This window comes from Ranitomeya variabilis, chromosome 2 (genome assembly GCF_051348905.1).
Source record: "Ranitomeya variabilis isolate aRanVar5 chromosome 2, aRanVar5.hap1, whole genome shotgun sequence".
In the NCBI taxonomy this organism is placed as follows: domain Eukaryota; kingdom Metazoa; phylum Chordata; class Amphibia; order Anura; family Dendrobatidae; genus Ranitomeya; species Ranitomeya variabilis.
The window spans coordinates 77952024-77970002 of record NC_135233.1 but is presented as its reverse complement, the minus strand read 5'-3'; the positions used below and the strand labels follow the sequence as shown (position 1 = coordinate 77970002).

Below are 17979 nucleotides of genomic sequence, written 5' to 3'. Positions count from 1 at the left end.
TGGGCTGGTGCTGTAATTTTGATAATCTCATACTGGTTTTATCACTAGAAGACTAGAAAACCTACTGCCATGTGTTCCTGCATATTTATGAGCTTTTTCTAATCCCGCTTCCACCACTGGCAGCTTTCTGCCTATGCACAGTGTACACAGGAAGCTGCATACCAGTGGTGTTGGCAGGGTATACAGAGCAAAGCATTCAGAGATCTGGTATATCTGCAGAAGATAAAATGGTGGTTTAAAAAAAATACAACACGCAGCCTCACAAGTGATACAATTCTGAAATCTGGGTCTCTGCCCCTATATTATACATGCAGATGGTGCAGCAAAAACCTGGTGACAGATTCCCTGTAAAATCAAACCTTATAACTAGATTTACAAATAAAGCTGACTCCACTGTAGTGTTTTTGGAGCTTTATGATTAGTGATGAGCGAACGTGATCGGATAAGATGTTATCTGAGCATGCTCGGGTGCTAACCAAATGGCGTGCTCGAAAAATGTGTTTGAGTCCCCGCACATGCATGTCTCACGGCTGTCTAACAGCTGCGAGACATGCAGCTGTGTGGGTGCTAACATATTTTTTGAGCACGCTGAAAGCACACAGTTGACAATGGAGCATGCTCAGATAACACCTTATCCCAGCATGTTCGCTCATCACTATTTATTATCTAAAAAATGGTATTCTTTACATTTGTCACATTTATCAGTGATTTTGAGTTGGGTAAAGGGGGTAACACATGCATGATGTTTGGGATATATTTTAATCAATTTTACCAATTGATTGATTTCTTTTGTATACACTGTCAGCACAAAATGACTGTTCAAAGCAAGAATTGTGTGTTTGGTGCACCCTCGGCAAGACTAAACATTTCAGTGCACCTTCCCACCTTCTTGTCTTTAAGTTATTTTCGTCCTTCTCTTTCTTGATTGACCGTTTTGGCTTTTTTAGGAGACAGAAAAAAGGTGGCGCTAAATGGGGAAAGTAGTCGGTAGGAAGGTGCACCAGACTGCAAGTTCTCGCCAAGGGGGCACTGAGAGCACGCGTGTGTGGTTTGAACAATCATTTTTGTGCTGACACCGTCCCTTTAAGAAGGGGCTGTGGTACTAATTAGCTCATATTTTTGCTCTTTATTCATATTTTTCCTCTTTATCTTTTTTTTTTTCCCAATGCAAAGCAGCTGTCTTGAAGTATTGTGCAATATGAACTCTCTGTTCTCAGCATCCAGGAGGGTCTCGGCAGTTACGCCCCCATGATTATTGCTAGAGAGGCCCATCCGTAAGATTATAAACTAACAAAACTATTTTTTGATGCAGTGCAGACTGCGGATGGCTACTTTGGTTCCCTTTTGTGCAATGTGACAAATATAGTGTGAGGAGACTTGTTGGAGTCTAATACAATGAATTGATTGCATGGTATGTGTTGGCAGCGTGAAGCATGGACTGTGTTTTCTTCCGTTAGTTCTGTCGTTCTGCTGACCTAGCTTTGCCATTTCATGAATACTAGACAGACTGCATGTTTACATGTGCTGACGTTAGTAGCAGATCGTTTTGTGATCTGTATGGGATACTAGTTACAACAGCTGTCTGGGGTCTGATGATACATTACATGCTGCCGGATGGTGACTACACGGAGAAGACTTGACGTAGCTCTGTCTCATTTCTTATCTTGTTTGCAATTGTATAAAAGAGCAGCTGGAGATCCTGAATTTGTATCAGCCGTTGTGGGATTGTGGTACCATTGCAAAGAACGGCTAAGTTTTGGGGTCATCTGTTGGTCATTTTTGGGTCTTCATGTGGCTGGTGACTTCCACTCTGCAGCCATATGGGTATTTTGTCTCTGAAATATTACTTGGGACCAAGATTGGGGTTTGAAGCGCAGGAGTCTCCTCTGAAGATGAGTGAATATTACTTTGAAGATTAAGGAATAAAATTTTGTTGACGCTCCGCGGACAAGTGCTGGAATTCCACTTTGTTAGATTTATCAAGGAAGGCAAAAACATGACATTTTTATTATTACCACTCAGGCTACTTTCACACATCAGGATTTTTGTTTCAGGCAGAATCCGGCTAATGTACCAAAAAACGGATCCGTTGGAAATAGTCTAAAAAATGATGCAACGGATCAGTTTTTCTTTTTTAAGTGAATCAAGCCCGTCCTTGTATTCTATTACCTCCTTCTCTTTCACCCGTCTGGCCCACCCTTCTCTGCCTCTCAAATCTCGCGAGGATGGAAGTGTAGTGGCACATGCGCGCCTGGAAAGGCAGAGAAGGGCAGGCCAGACAGGTGGAAGAGAAGGAGCCACTTCACTTCCATCCTCACGAGATTTGAGCGGCAGAAAAGGGCGGGCCAGACAGGTGAAAGATGAGGTAATAGGATACAAGGACGGGCTTGATTCACTTACACCTTCCTGGTGACGCATGTCTTCATCGGGACCGCTCCCCGCACCATATGCGGCGACCGCAGAGCTTCGCACCCACCGTATAAGACAACCCCCGACTTTTAAGAAGATTTTCAGGAGTTAAAAAGTAATCTTATATGCCAGAAAATACGGTATATCCACAAGATCCATATTAAGTGTCCAGTAGTAGTAATTGTGTTTTATGTATTGCGTTGTTCTGTTTTTTGTTTTTCAACAATTTTGATCCACTATTACTTGGCACATTCTTTTTAATTATTTTTGTCACGCTGATAGTACGGTAAGGCTGCCGTCACACTAGCAGTATTTGGTCAGTATTTTACATCAGTATTTGCAAGCCAAAACCAGGAGTGGGTGATAAATACAGAAGTGGTGCATATGTTTCTATTATACTTTTCTGATTGTTCCACTCCTGGTTTTGGCTTACAAATACTGACGTAAAATACTGACCAAATACTGCTAGTGTGACGGCAGCCTAATTCTCATGCTTTCTCAGTGCCGTCCTACTCACTGTTGTTACTGCTCTGCTTCTCCTTGTGTCAGGCTGTCTCACTCAGTTTGCCTCTTGCAGCACTCCTCTGCACTGCTGCATCTTCCTGCTGTTTCCCATGGCTATAGGGAGGCGTGGCCAGTCTCCTGTGTCCTGCAGAGATTAGCAGCTACTCCCTCAACTCCTTGCCTGAGCATTGGTTCTAGTTAGTAGTGATGAGCAGTCCAGCTCCTTTTGGTGATCCAGCTCTCATGGCTCCGCTCACCAGCCGGCTCTTTCTGGATCCTAAATGGATCCCTATTAAATGTGTTTGCGCATCTGAAACCACGCCCTCCTATCGCAGAAACTGCGCCCACTTTCTAGTAACAGTTCAGTTGAGTGTGCGGAGTTATGTCTTCTGAACAAAGGGATTTTACACCCAGTAAGAGCCAGTCAGAGAATTCAGTGGCTCTCGCTGGGGTGCCGGCTCCCATCGTTCACAGCAAGGAGCCGGCTCTTTGTACCAGATCGTTCGCGAACGACCCATCACCACTAGTTAGCAGTTTGTCACTAGCTTCCAATCTAGGTGTGTTCCTGTTTTGTCTCCTCTTATCACTTCGGCTTGTCTACTCACTTTGTCTGTCCTCTCTGCTCCTGACCTTGGCTTTGTATCCTGAACCTGCGCTATCTGTCCTGACATCAGACTGCCTGTCTATGTTTCTGCCTGTACCCTCTGTACCTCGTATTCCTGCCTTGACCCGTTGGTGAGCTGCTGGATATCCGGTACTGCCCTGGAGTGGCACCTGATGACTAGTCCGTGGACCAAGCCTATCCTCACAATCAGAGGCTCTAGCGATGACCAGGGAGCCACTTAGTAATTTGGGGGTGCTACAACCAGAATCCCCTGATATCGTCAGGGGGCGGAATGCTCCATTGATGGAATAGTGGACGTGACCGGGTTTTGCATGTTCGCACTCTATTAATTTATATAGTGGGCGGATGTTCAGTATCTGGCTGTTCACATGGCTGTGCAATTTGTTTCCTCCAACATCGGAAAACAGATGATCGGCAGGGGGTGGCAGTTGCTTCACCCCCACTGATCAGACGTTGACCTATCCTAAGGATAAGCCATCAATTTTAAAATCCCGGACAACCCCTTTAAGGGATAATTTCAGATATTGGCACGTGAACAAGACATTACATACAGTGGGTACAGAAAGTATTCATACCCCTTTAAATTTTTCACTCTTTGTTTTATTGCATCCATTTGGTAAATTCAAAGAAGTTAATTTTTTTTCTCATTAATGTACACTCTGCACCCCATTTTGACTGAAAAAAACCCCAGAAATGTAGTAATTTTTGCAAATGTATTAAAAAAGAAAAACTGAAAAATCACATGGTCATAAGTATTCAGACCCTTTGCTCAGTATTGAGTAGAAGCACCCTTTTGAGCTAGTACAGCCATGTGTCTTCTTGGGAATGATGCAACAAGTTTTTCACACCTGGATTTGGGGATCCTCTGCCATTCTTCCTTGCAGATCCTCTCTAGTTACGTCAGGTTGGATGGTGAACGTTGGTGGACTGCCAATTGGGTTTAGGTCAGGGCCCTGGCTGGTCCAGTCAAGAATGGTCACAGAGTTCCTCTGAAGCCACTCCTTTTGCTATTTTAGCTGTGTGCTTAGGATCATTGTCTTGTTGGAAGGTGAACCTTCGGCCAAGTCTGAGGTCCAGAGCACTCTGGAAGGGTTTTCATCCAGGATATTTCTGTACTTGGCCACATTCATGTTTCCTTCAATGACAACCAGTTGTCCTGTCCCTGCAGCTGAAAAACACCCCCATAGCATAATGCTGCCACCACCATGTTTCACTGTTGGGATTGTATTGGGCAGGTGATTAGCAGTGCCTGCTTTTCTCCACACATACAGCTTTAGAATTATCACCAAAAAGGTCCATCTTCGTCTCACCAGACCAGAGAATCTTATTTCTCAGTCTGGGAGTCCTTCATGTGTTTTTTTTATTTTTATTTTTTCCGCAAACTATGCGGGCTTTCATATGGCTTGCACTGAGGAGAGGCTTCCGTCGGGCCACTCTGCCATAAAGGCCCGACTGGTGGAGGGCTGCAGTGATAGTTGACTTTGTGAAACTTTCTCCCATCTCCCTATTGCATCTCTTGGGCTCAGCCACAGTGATCTTGGGGTTCTTCTTTACCTCTCACCAAGGCTCTTAACCCATGATTGCTCAATTTGGCTGGACGGCCAGGTCTAGGAAGGCTTCTGGTAGTCCCAAACTTCTTCCATTTAAGGATTATGGAGGCCACTGTGCTCTTAGGAACCTTGAGTACTGCAGAAATTCTGTTGTAACCTTGGCCAGATCTGTGCCTTGCCACAATTCTGTCTCTGAGCTCCTTGGCCAGTTCCTTTGACCTCATGATTCTCATTTGGTCTGACATGCACTGTGAGCTATGATGTCTAGGGTTGAGCGACTTTCATTTTTTTAAGATCGAGTCGGGTTTTGGAAAACCCGATTTTGTCCAGAGTCGAGTCGAGTGCAGTCGGCCGATTGTCGCTAAAAGTCGGGGATCGACCGAAACACGAAACCCAATGCAAGTCAATGGGGAAGCATAGTCGGCAGTGAGTGGAGGCCAGGAAAACACCTACAGTGCCCATTTTAATGCCAAAAACATCCATTCTTGTTTCTGAAGCTTGTCAATCTTAATTAACTTTATAATAATAGTTGGGCATTGGAACTTGGGGGTCATTTGGCAAAAGTTGTTGGGGGTAGGGCTGGTTCAAGGTTTTAATGGGCCCAGGAAACGTGGACTACGTCACGGCGGTGGAGCAGGGAGAGGTAAGTATTTCAACGTTGCAAGTGCTGTGATCCTGAGCAAGCAGGGGGGGCCCACTAGTTCGCATTGGCACTGGCACAGGGCCCCTCAAAGTAAGGCGGTGTGTTTGCATGGCGGGGGCGCCTCCCACCAGCAGCGTCACTTTTGCGTACTCTGAGGGGCCCTGTGCCAGTGACGTCGCCAACGAGTATGCCCCCCCCCACCTGATGAAGGAACCTGCACTTTCATCTGCACCTTCCTCTTTGTCCCTGTGTAAGGTGGTATAACATGCGGGAAGGGGAACCTTACTTTCAGCAGGGTCAGATTCTGGCTGTGTAGAGTGCAAGGGGAATGTAGTGGTCTAGGTCAATGTACCAGCAGACTCATCTAGCAGTGGCTGGGCAATGGGCAGGATGAGGAGGAAACAGATATAGGGCCAAAGAATAAATTAGGCTAAATGCAGTTCAAAATTGGTAACAGGACTAAACAGGCGGCATTGCTTTGTTCAGTGGAGTAGCAAACCCAAGAGCAGCAAACACTTTTTCAAGGGCCCAACCACACCAGTAGGCCAAATGCAGTTTAATATCTGATACTATAGGCCAAAAGCCAGAAGGTAGAAGCTCAGCTGTATTCAGTTGAGGACAACACCAGGCAGGGGCAGACACCGTTAGTAGGCCCTAAACACCAATTTTTTTTATTTAAAAACAGCACTTAATGAGAGCCAGAAGGTTGAAGCTCAGCTGTATTCAGTTGAGGACAAACACCAGGCAGGGGCAGACACCGTTAGTAGGCCCTAAACACCATTTTTTAAAAACACAGCACTTAATGATAGCCAAAAGGTTGAAGCACAGCTGTATTCAGTTGAGGACAACACCAGGGAGGGGCAGACACTGTTATTAGGCCGGAACCACCAATTTTTTAAAAAACAGCAGTTAATCAGAGCCAGAAGGTAGAAGCTCAGCTTTATTCAGTTGAGGACAACACCAGGCAGGGGCAGACACCGTTAGTAGGCCGGAACCACCAATTTTTTAAAAAACAGCAGTTAATCAGAGCCAGAAGGTAGAAGCTCAGCTTTATTCAGTTGAGGACAAACACCAGGTAGGGGCAGACACCGTTATTAGTCCCTAAACACCAATTTTTTTTATTTAAAAACAGTACTTAATGAGAGCCAGAAGGTTGAAGCACAGCTGTATTCAGTTGAGGACAACACCAGGCAGGGGCAGACACCGTTAGTAGGCCGGAACCACCAATTTTTTTAAAAACAGCAGTTAATCAGAGCCAGAAGATAGAAGCTCAGCTTTATTCAGTTGAGGACAACACCAGGCAGGGGCAGACACCGTTAGTAGGCCGGAACCACCATTTTTTTTAAAAAACAGCAGTTAATCAGAGCCAGAAGGTAGAAGCTCAGCTTTATTCAGTTGAGGACAACTTGAATTAGGGACTGCAGACAGACTTAGCAGGCTGTCCCCTGTGTGGACCATGCATCCAATACATTAACCCATCGAGCCACAAAGGACACGTAACCTTCCGTGGCCATGCCTACAGGTCCATGTGTCTGTTGTCAGGTGTACCTTTGGACTCACAGATTGACAGAATGCAAGGACAATCCGGTCTTTAACATGCTGGTGGAGGGGTGGGATGGCTTTTCTCGCAAAAGAATTGTCAACTGGGTAGCTCATAGCGTGGTACATCGTAGTCCATCCTTGCTTTATTAATATTAAATAAAATAAAAAAATAGGCTCTATGCACTGTAAAATAGGTTCCAGGGGTACACGGGCAGCAGTGGTCTGGTCAGTGGAGGCCTAGTGGAAGGAGGGACCGCAGACAGGCTTCGAAGGCCTAACACAATTAAATTGGCTGGCTGTAGGCACTTTATAATTGGTTCCAGGGGGACACGGGCAGCAGTGGTCTGGTCAGTGGAGGCCTAGTGGAAGGAGGGACCGAAGACAGGCTTCGAAGGCCTAACATAATAAAATGGGCTGGCTGTAGGCACTGTAAAATAGGTTCCAGGGGTACACGGGCAGCAGTGGTCAGGTCAGTGGAGGCCTAGTGGAAGGAGGGACCGCAGACAGGCTTCGAAGGCCTAACACAATAAAATGGGCTGGCTGTAGGCACTTTATAATTGGTTCCAGGGGGACACGGGCAGCAGTGGTCTGGTCAGTGGAGGCCGAGTGGAAGGAGGGACCGCAGACAGGCTTCGAAGGCCTAACACAATAAAATGGGCTGGCTGTAGGCACTTTTTAATTGGTTCCAGGGGGACACGGGCAGCAGTGGTCTGGTCAGTGGAGGCCGAGTGGAAGGAGGGACCGCAGACAGGCTTCGAAGGCCTAACACAATAAAATGGGCTGGCTGTAGGCACTTTTTAATTGGTTCCAGGGGGACACGGGCAGCAGTGGTCTGGTCAGTGGAGGCCGAGTGGAAGGAGGGACCGCAGACAGGCTTCGAAGGCCTAACACAATAAAATGGGCTGGCTGTAGGCACTTTTTAATTGGTTCCAGGGGGACACGGGCAGCAGTGGTCTGGTCAGTGGAGGCCGAGTGGAAGGAGGGACCGCAGACAGGCTTCGAAGGCCTAACACAATAAAATGGGCTGGCTGTAGGCACTTTTTAATTGGTTCCAGGGGGATACGGGCAGCAGTGGTCTGGTCAGTGGAGGCCGAGTGGAAGGAGGGACCGCAGACAGGCTTCGAAGGCCTAACACAATAAAATGGGCTGGCTGTAGGCACTTTATAATTGGTTCCAGGGGGACACGGGCAGCAGTGGTCTGGTCAGTGGAGGCCGAGTGGAAGGAGGGACCGCAGACAGGCTTCGAAGGCCTAACACAATAAAATGGGCTGGCTGTAGGCACTTTATAATTGGTTCCAGGGGGACACGGGCAGCAGTGGTCTGGTCAGTGGAGGCCGAGTGGAAGGAGGGACCGCAGACAGGCTTCGAAGGCCTAACACAATAAAATGGGCTGGCTGTAGGCACTTTATAATTGGTTCCAGGGGACACGGGCAGCAGTGGTCTGGTCAGTGGAGGCCGAGTGGAAGGAGGGACCGCAGATAGTAGTCCAAAACAACAAATAAATGTGAATGTCTCGCATTAAAACAAAACAAAAACACTAAAGGGTGCAATCATTAGGTTCAGGGGTGGGATCCTCTGCGTTGTTTCAGACCTACTAATTTAGCGCAAAGTATTTACTGTGGTAAATAGAGGAAAATGCCCCTGACTATGTTAAGTACCATCATACATGTCAACACAATGGTATTGTCAGTGGCAGGTATGGAAGGATGTCAGCGCATAGACTAAACATTGGTGGAAGTGTGAGAGATAACTGTGGAAGTGGTAGAGCAATGTTTGACCTGGGGGTGGGTGAACTCTCTTGTGGCCGGCGGTACAGGCCCAGGGCCCCTCATGTTACAACAGTGTGTCTGACGTTGGGTGCGCACCACCACTGCCAGAGACACTTTATTGTACTATGAGGGACCCAGTAGCAATGCCGTCGACCAAAAGCGAGCACACCCACCTCTTCAGACAAACAGCAGTCTCACGGGTGCTTGCGCCAAGTCGCGATACCACGGCCCCGTGTGGGGAGTTTGGCCATTTAGGGAGGTGTAAACATGTCGTATGCTGGACAATCAGCTGCAGCAAATTATTCATTAGAAAAGTAATTCACAGTAGTCCACAGGCAAGAGCTTTTCATAGGAAAGCTAGGTGTCGGCCGGGCAAGGTGGGGCAAAAGATTTCGAAATCCAGTTGTGGTTCATTTTAATGAATGTTAGATCGTCAACATTTTGGGTAGCCAGACGAGTCCTTTTTTCGGTTAATATTGAACCTGCAGCACTGAATACTCTTTCTGATAGGACACTTGCTGCCGGGCAAGCAAGCTCCTGCAATGCATATTCTGCCAATTCTGGCCAGGTGTCTAATTTTGATGCCCAGTAATCAAATGGGAATGACGGTTGAGGGAGAACATCGATAAGGGATGAAAAATAGTTAGTAACCATACTGGACAAATGTTGTCTCCTGTCACTTTCAATTGATGCAGCAGTACCTGTCCTGTCTGCGGTCATAGCAAAATCACTCCACAACCTGGTCAGAAAACCCCTCTGTCCAACGCCACTTCTGATGTGTGCACCCCTAACACTCCTAGTCTGCTGCCCCCTGGAGCTCGTGTGAGAACGATCACGTGCGCTGTGTGCTGGGAATGCCTGAAGCAAACGGTCAACAAGAGTTGATTGTTTGGTTGCTAATATTAGTTCCAAGTTCTCATGTGGCATAATATTTTGCAATTTGCCTTTATAGCGTGGATCAAGGAGGCAGGCCAACCAGTAATCGTCATCGTTCATCATTTTCGTAATGCGTGTGTCCCTTTTTAGGATACGTAAGGCATAATCCGCCATGTGGGCCAAAGTTCCAGTTGTCAAATCTCCGGTTGTGATTGGTTGAGGGGCAGTTTCAGGCAAATCTACGTCACTTTTGTCCCTCAAAAAAACAGAACCCGGCCTTGCCACGCAACCAATTTCCAGTGCCCCCGGGAAAGCTTCCGCATTAAAAATATACTCATCCCCATCATCCTCCTCGTCCTCCACCTCCTCTTCGCCCGCTACCTCGTCCTGTACACTGCCCTGACCAGACAATGGCTGACTGTCATCAAGGCTTTCCTCTTCCTCTGGTGCAGACGCCTGATCCTTTATGTGCGTCAAACTTTGCATCAGCAGACGCATTAGGGGGATGCTCATGCTTATTACGGCGTTGTCTGCACTAACCAGCCGTGTGCATTCCTCAAAACACTGAAGGACTTGACACATGTCTTGTATCTTCGACCACTGCACACCTGACAACTCCATGTCTGCCATTCTACTGCCTGCCCGTGTATGTGTATCCTCCCACAAAAACATAACAGCCCGCCTCTGTTGGCACAGTCTCTGAAGCATGTGCAGTGTTGAGTTCCACCTTGTTGCAACGTCTATGATTAGGCGATGCTGGGGAAGGTTCAAAGACCGCTGATAGTTCTGCATACGGCTGGAGTGTACAGGCGAACGTCGGATATGTGAGCAAAGTCCACGCACTTTGAGGAGCAGGTCGGAGAACCCAGGATAAGTTTTCAATAAGCACTGCACCACCAGGTTTAAGGTGTGAGCCAGGCAAGGAATGTGTTTCAGTTGGGAAAGGGAGATGGCAGCCATGAAATTCCTTCCGTTATCACTCACTACCTTGCCTGCCTCAAGATCTACTGTGCCCAGCCACGACTGCGTTTCTTGTTGCAAGAACTCGGACAGAACTTCCGCGGTGTGTCTGTTGTCGCCCAAACACTTCATAGCCAATACAGCCTGCTGATGCTTGCCAGTAGCTGGCCCATAATGGGACAACTGGTGTGCAACAGTGTCATCTGCCGATGGAGTGGTTGGCCGACTGCGGTCTGTGGAAGAGCTGTAGCTTCTGCAGGAGGACGAGGAGGAGGAGGGGGTGCGAACGCCTACAGCCAACTGTTTCCTAGACCGTGGGCTAGGCACAACTGTCCCGAAATTGATGTCCCCTGTGGACCCTGCATCCACCACATTCACCCAGTGTGCCGTGATGGACACATAACGTCCCTGGCCATGCCTACTGGTCCATGCATCTGTAGTCAGGTGCACCTTTGTACTCACAGATTGCCTGAGTGCATGGACGATGCGCTGTTTAACATGCTGGTGCAGGGCTGGGATGGCTTTTCTTGAAAAAAAGTGTCGACTGGGTAGCTCGTATCGTGGTTCAGCGTACATCAGGGCTTTGGAAGCTTCGCTTTCAACTAACCGGTAGGGCATCATCTCTAACGAGATTAGTCTAGCTATGTGGGCGTTAAAGCCCTGTGTACGCGAATGCGAGGATAAGTACTTCCTTTTCCTAACCAGAGTCTCATGTAGTGTGAGCTGAACTGGAGAGATGGAGAACGTGGAACTTGCGGGTGTGCCGGTGTACATGGCAGACTGAGAGACGGTTGGAGACGGTATTGTTTCCGCCGGTGACCTAGATGCAATATTTCCTCCTACAAAACTGGTGATTCCCTGACCCTGACTGCTTTTGGCTGGCAAAGAAACCTGCACAGATACTGCCGGTGGTGCGGAAAATGGTGGCCTTACAGTGACGTAAGGGATGTTGCGTTGCTGACTAGCTTCATTGGCCGAGGGTGCTACAACCTTAAGGGACGTTTGGTAGTTAGTCCAGGCTTGAAAATGCATGGTGGTTAAGTGTCTATGCATGCAACTAGTATTTAGACTTTTGAGATTCTGACCTCTGCTTAAGCTAGTTGAACATTTTTGACAGATGACTTTGCGCTGATCAATTGGATGTTGTTTAAAAAAAATGCCAGACTGCACTCTTCCTAGCATCGGATCCCTTTTCAGGGATTGCAGACTGAGCTTTAACCGGATGGCCACGCTGTCCTCCAACAGGTTTTGGCTTTGACACGCGTTTTGGGCCAGATACGGGCACGGCAGATGGAACCTGTTGCGATGTTGATGCCTGCTGCGGCCCCTCCTCCACCTCCGCTTCTGAACTACTGCCGCCTGCACCCAGTTCCCCCAATGGCTGCCAATCGGGGTCAACAACTGGGTCATCTATTACCTCCTCTTCGAGCTCGTGTGCAACTTCCTCTGTGTCACTGTGTCGGTCGGTGGTATAGCGTTCGTGGCGGGGCAACATAGTCTCATCAGGGTCTGATTGTGGATCAGTACCCTGAGAGGGCAATGTGGTGGTCTGAGTCAAAGGAGCAGCATAGTACTCTGGCTGTGGCTGTGCATCAGTGCACTCCATGTCAGAATCTACTTGTAATGGGCATGGCCTGTTAAGTGTTTCACTTTCTAAGCCAGGGACGGTATGTGTAAAGAGCTCCATGGAGTAAACCGTTGTGTCGCCTGCTGCATCCTTCTCTCTTGTTGTAGTTTTTGCTGAAGAGGACAAGGAAGCGACTTGTCCCTGACCGTGAACATCCACAAGCGACGCGCTGCTTTTACATTTACCAGTTTCAGAAGAGGAGGCAAAAGAGCTAGAGGCTGAGTCTGCAATGTAAGCCAAAACTTGCTGTTGCTGCTCCGCCTTTAAAAGCGGTTTTCCGACTCCCAGAAAAGAGAGCGTTCGAGGCCTTGTGTAGCCAGACGACGAAACTGGCTCCACAGCTCCAGACTTAGGTGGAATATTTTTATCCCCACGACCACCTGATGCTCCACTACCACTACCATCATTACCAGCTGACAATGAACGCCCACGGCCACGACGACCTCTTGCACCAGACTTCCTAATTTTTTTTTAAAATTAACCAAAGTAACTTTATTTGTTGCTGTCAAACAACTTACACGGTGAGCTATAACTTCAGTATGATTTCAATATCCCTTAACAGGTTGGTGAGACCACAAGGAAAATCAGGCACAATGTTACACACTCTGTTTTCTGTGGCACCAAATCACAGAGATGCCACACACGCAGGACTGTCACTCAAGCACAAATGTCAATATTAATCTCACACCTTATTTTATTTATTTTTTTTCTCAGGGAGACTTTAGAAACCAAATAAGATCAAATGATTTCTTTCAGGGACAATTTAGAAACCAAATACTAAAAAAATAAAAAGACTTTCTAGGGCCCAGTGAGTGAGAGATGGCACACACAGGAGTCAGGAGTGGCACACAAGCCCTGAGGCCAATATTAATCTCCCACTGATTGATGTTTTATTTTTTTTTCAGGTAGATTTTAGAACCCAAATCAAGCAAAAAAATAAATAGGCTTTCTATGGCCCACTGAGTGAGAGATGGCACACACAGGAGTCAGGAGTGGCACACAAGCCCTGAGGCCAATATTAATCTCCCACTGATTGATGTTTTATTTTTTTTTCTGGTAGATTTTAGAACCCAAATCAAGCAAAAAAATAAATAGGCTTTCTATGGCCCACTGAGTGAGAGATGGCACACACAGGAGTCAGGAGTGGCACACAAGCCCTGAGGCCAATATTAATCTCCCACTGATTGATTTTTTTTTTCAGGTAGATTTTAGAACCCAAATGAAGCAAAAAAATAAATAGGCTTTCTATGGCCCACTGAGTGAGAGATGGCACACACAGGAGTCAAGAGTGGCACACAAGCCCTGAGGCCAATATTAATCTCCCACTGATTGATGTTTTATTTTTTTTCTGGTAGATTTTAGAACCCAAATCAAGCAAAAAAATAAATAGGCTTTCTATGGCCCACTGAGTGAGAGATGGCACACACAGGAGTCAGGAGTGGCACACAAGTCCTGAGGCCAATATTAATCTCCCACTGATTGATTTTTTTTTTTTCAGGTAGATTTTAGAACCCAAATGAAGCAAAAAAATAAATAGGCTTTCTATGGCCCACTGAGTGAGAGATGGCACACACAGGAGTCAAGAGTGGCACACAAGCCCTGAGGCCAATATTAATCTCCCACTGATTGATGTTTTTTTTTTTTTTCTGGTAGATTTTAGAACCCAAATCAAGCAAAAAAATAAATAGGCTTTCTATGGCCCACTGAGTGAGAGATGGCACACACAGGAGTCAGGAGTGGCACACAAGCCCTGAGGCCAATATTAATCTCCCACTGATTGATGTTTTATTTTTTTTTTCAGGTAAATTTTAGAACCCAAATGAAGCAAAAAAATAAATAGGCTTTCTATGGCCCACTGAGTGAGAGATGGCACACACAGGAGTCAGGAGTGGCACACAAGCCCTGAGGCCAATATGAATCTCCCACTGATTGATGTTTTATTTTTTTTTCTGGTAGACTTTAGAACCCAAATCAAGCAAAAAAATAAATAGGCTTTCTATGGCCCACTGAGTGAGAGATAGCACACACAGGAGTCAGGAGTGGCACACAAGCCCTGAGGCCAATATTAATCTCCCACTGATTGAGGTTTTATTTTTTTTTTTCAGGTAGATTTTAGAACCCAAATGAAGCAAAAAAATAAATAGGCTTTCTATGGCCCACTGAGTGAGAGATGGCACACACAGGAGTCAGGAGTGGCACACAAGCTCTGAGGCCAATATGAATCTCCCACTGATTGATGTTTTATTTTTTTTTGTGGTAGATTTTAGAACCCAAATCAAGCAAAAAAATAAATAGGCTTTCTATGGCCCACTGAGTGAGAGATGGCACACACAGGAGTCAGGAGTGGCACACAAGCCCTGATGCCAATATTAATCTCCCACTGATTGATGTTTTTTTTTTTTTTTCAGGTAGATTTTAGAACCCAAATGAAGCAAAAAAATAAATAGGCTTTCTATGGCCCACTGAGTGAGAGATAGCACACACAGGAGTCAGGAGTGGCACACAAGCCCTGAGGCCAATATTAATCTCCCACTGATTGATGTTTTATTTTTTTTTCTGGTAGATTTTAGAACCCAAATCAAGCAAAAAAATAAATAGGCTTTCTATGGCCCACTGAGTGAGAGATGGCACACACAGGGATGGCACACACAGGGATGGCACACACAGGGATGGCACTCTAGCAGAAATGCCAATCTTAATCTCCCACAAAAAAAAAAAAAAAAACAGGGACTGTCCTACAATTACTATCTCCCTGCAGTAATCTCAGCCAGGTATGGCAGGCAGCAATAAGGAGTGGACTGATGCACAAATTAAATAAAAAGTGTGGACAAACAAAAAAGATAGCTGTGCAGAAAGGAAGGAACAAGAGGATATGTGCTTTGAAAAAAGCAGTTGGTTTGCACAGTGGCGTACACACAGCAAGGGAGCCTTCTAGGGCAGCCCAATGAGCTACAGCGCTGAGAAAAAAAAAAAAAAAAAAGGAGCTTCCACTGTCCCTGCACACCGAAGGTGGTGTTGGACAGTGGAAATCGCTACAGCACAAGCGGTTTGGTGGTTAATGGACCCTGCCTAACGCTCTCCCTGCTTCTGATGAAGCGGCAGCAACCTCTCCCTAAGCTCAGATCAGCAGCAGAGAGATGACGGTCGGCGGGAACGCCCCTTTATAGCCCCTGTGACGCCGCAGACAGCAAGCCAATCACTGCAATGCCCTTCTCTAAGATGGTGGGGACCAGGACCTATGTCATCACGCTGCCCACACTCTGCGTTCACCTTCATTGGCTGAGAAATGGCGCTTTTCGCGTCATTGAAACGCGACTTTGGCGCGAAAGTCGCGTACCGCATGGCCGATGCAATGCTGGGATCGGCTCGGTTTCATGAGACGCCGACTTTGCCAAAAGTCGGCGACTTTTGAAAATGAACGACCCGTTTCGCTCAACCCTAATGATGTCTTGTATAGACAGGTGTATGCCTTTCCAAATCAAGTCCTATCAGTTTAATTAAACACAGGTGGACTCCAATGTAGGAGTAGAACCATCTCAGGCCGGTTTCACACGTCAGTGGCTCCGGTACGTGAGGTGACAGTTTCCTCACGTACCGGAGACACTGACACACGTAGACCCATAAAAATCAATGCATCTGTTCAGATGTCATTGATTTTTTGCGGACCGTGTCTCCGTGTGCCAAACACGGAGACATGTCAGTGTTCGTGGGAGCGCACGTATTACACGGACCCAATAGAGTCAATGGGTCCGCGTAAAACACGGACCTCACACGGACATTCTCCGTCTGGGGTCCGTGTGCGTGCAGGAGACAGCGCTACAGTAAGCGCTGTCCCCCCCACATGGTGCTGAAGCCGGTATTCATATCTTCCCTGTAGCAGCGTTTGCTGCAGAGAAAATATGAATAATAGTGTTAAAAATAAAGATCCATGTGTCCGCCGCCCCCCCACCCCCTGTGCGCCCCCCCGCTGGTCAGAAAATACTCACCCGCTCCCTCGCTCCTTCCTGGTCTGGCCGCGCCTCCTACTGTATGCGGTCACGTGGGGCCGATCATTTACAATCATGAATAGTCGGCTCCGCCCCTATGGGAGGTGGAGCCACATATTCATGACTGTAAATGATCGGCCCCACGTGACCGCATGCAGGAGAAGCCGCGGCCAGACCAGGAAGGAGCGACAGCCGACGGGGGACCCGGGTAAGTATTTTCTGACCAGCGGGGGGGCGCACAGGGGGTGGGGGGGCGGCGGACACCTAAATCTTTATTTTTAACACAATTCTTCATATTTTCTCTGCAGCAAACGCTACTGCAGAGAGGATATGAATCGCAGCTTCAGCAGCTTCAGCACCATGCAGAGTGGGTACCACACGCTCCGTGTGGTACCCACTCGCCATACGGGCGGCACACGTGTGCCGCACGTATGGCCTCCGTGAGTTCCCAGGCACACGGACACGGATAACTCCGGTACCGATTTATTCCGGTACCGGAATTATCTGGACGTGTGGGACAGCCCTCAAGGAGGATCACAAGGAAATGGACAGCATGTGACTTAAATATGAGAATCTGAGCAAAGGGTCTGAATACTTATTACCATGTGATATTTCAGTTTTTCTTTTTTATTAAATTTGCAAAAAATTACAACATTTCTGTTTGTTTTTTTGTTTGTTTTTTTCAGTCAAGATCGGGTGCAGAGTGTACATTAAGGAAAAAAAATGAACTTTGTTGAAATTTACCAAATGGCTGCAATGAAAGAGTGAAAAAAATGTAAAGGGGTCTGAATACTTTCCGTACCCACTGTAAATTTATATGAACTGTTATATTTGTGCAGCTAGAATTTGCGTGACTTGGAACAGAAGTGAACGATCATACCGGTAATATTTTTGTGAAGGTATAAGAAGTGACCTCCCCTTCGCTCGTATTTGATGGCATTTACTAGGAACTGAGTTGAAGACTAGACACGGTGCAATTTTTCAGGCTAGATCCAAATACAGATGTTAACAATTTGAACGTCTTGTTTTAAGTGCAATTTCCTACCTTTAGTAATGTAAACAGTTATTTCAGTAATGCCTATAATTTCTTTAATCTGGTCGGTTTATCTTGAATAGCAATGAAGTGGGTTATGTCGACATGTCATTTTAGAAAGTCTTTAAAGTGCGAATTCCAGAACTGTGTCACTGGCAGGATGGAAATGCACTGATGAAGTCAAACGTATTACTATGGATCATACAGCTCTGCAAAGTCCAGGGTAATGGTCCATCTACATGTATGACCACATGTGTGATAGATAACACATTATTAGTCTATTTTTTTTTTTTTTTTTTTCTGTAATACCTTCTCCACATGGCCAATTTCCATTTTTGCTTTTGTTCTCCAATTCGTCCAAGCGCCATAACTTTTTCTTTTTTTAATTAATTTTTTTTATGGCTATTGGATTTAAAACGCCGTACAGGTCAATGCACCTCCTCAACTAATAGGTT

The 17979-nt window shown here is 46.6% G+C and overlaps 1 protein-coding gene across 1 annotated transcript in view; it reads left to right on the top strand.

The window, feature by feature from the left end:
* Positions 1-17979, top strand: part of ISM1 (isthmin 1) — a 97308-nt gene that overhangs the window by 64014 nt on the left and 15315 nt on the right. The gene's annotated exons all lie outside the window — the stretch shown is intronic.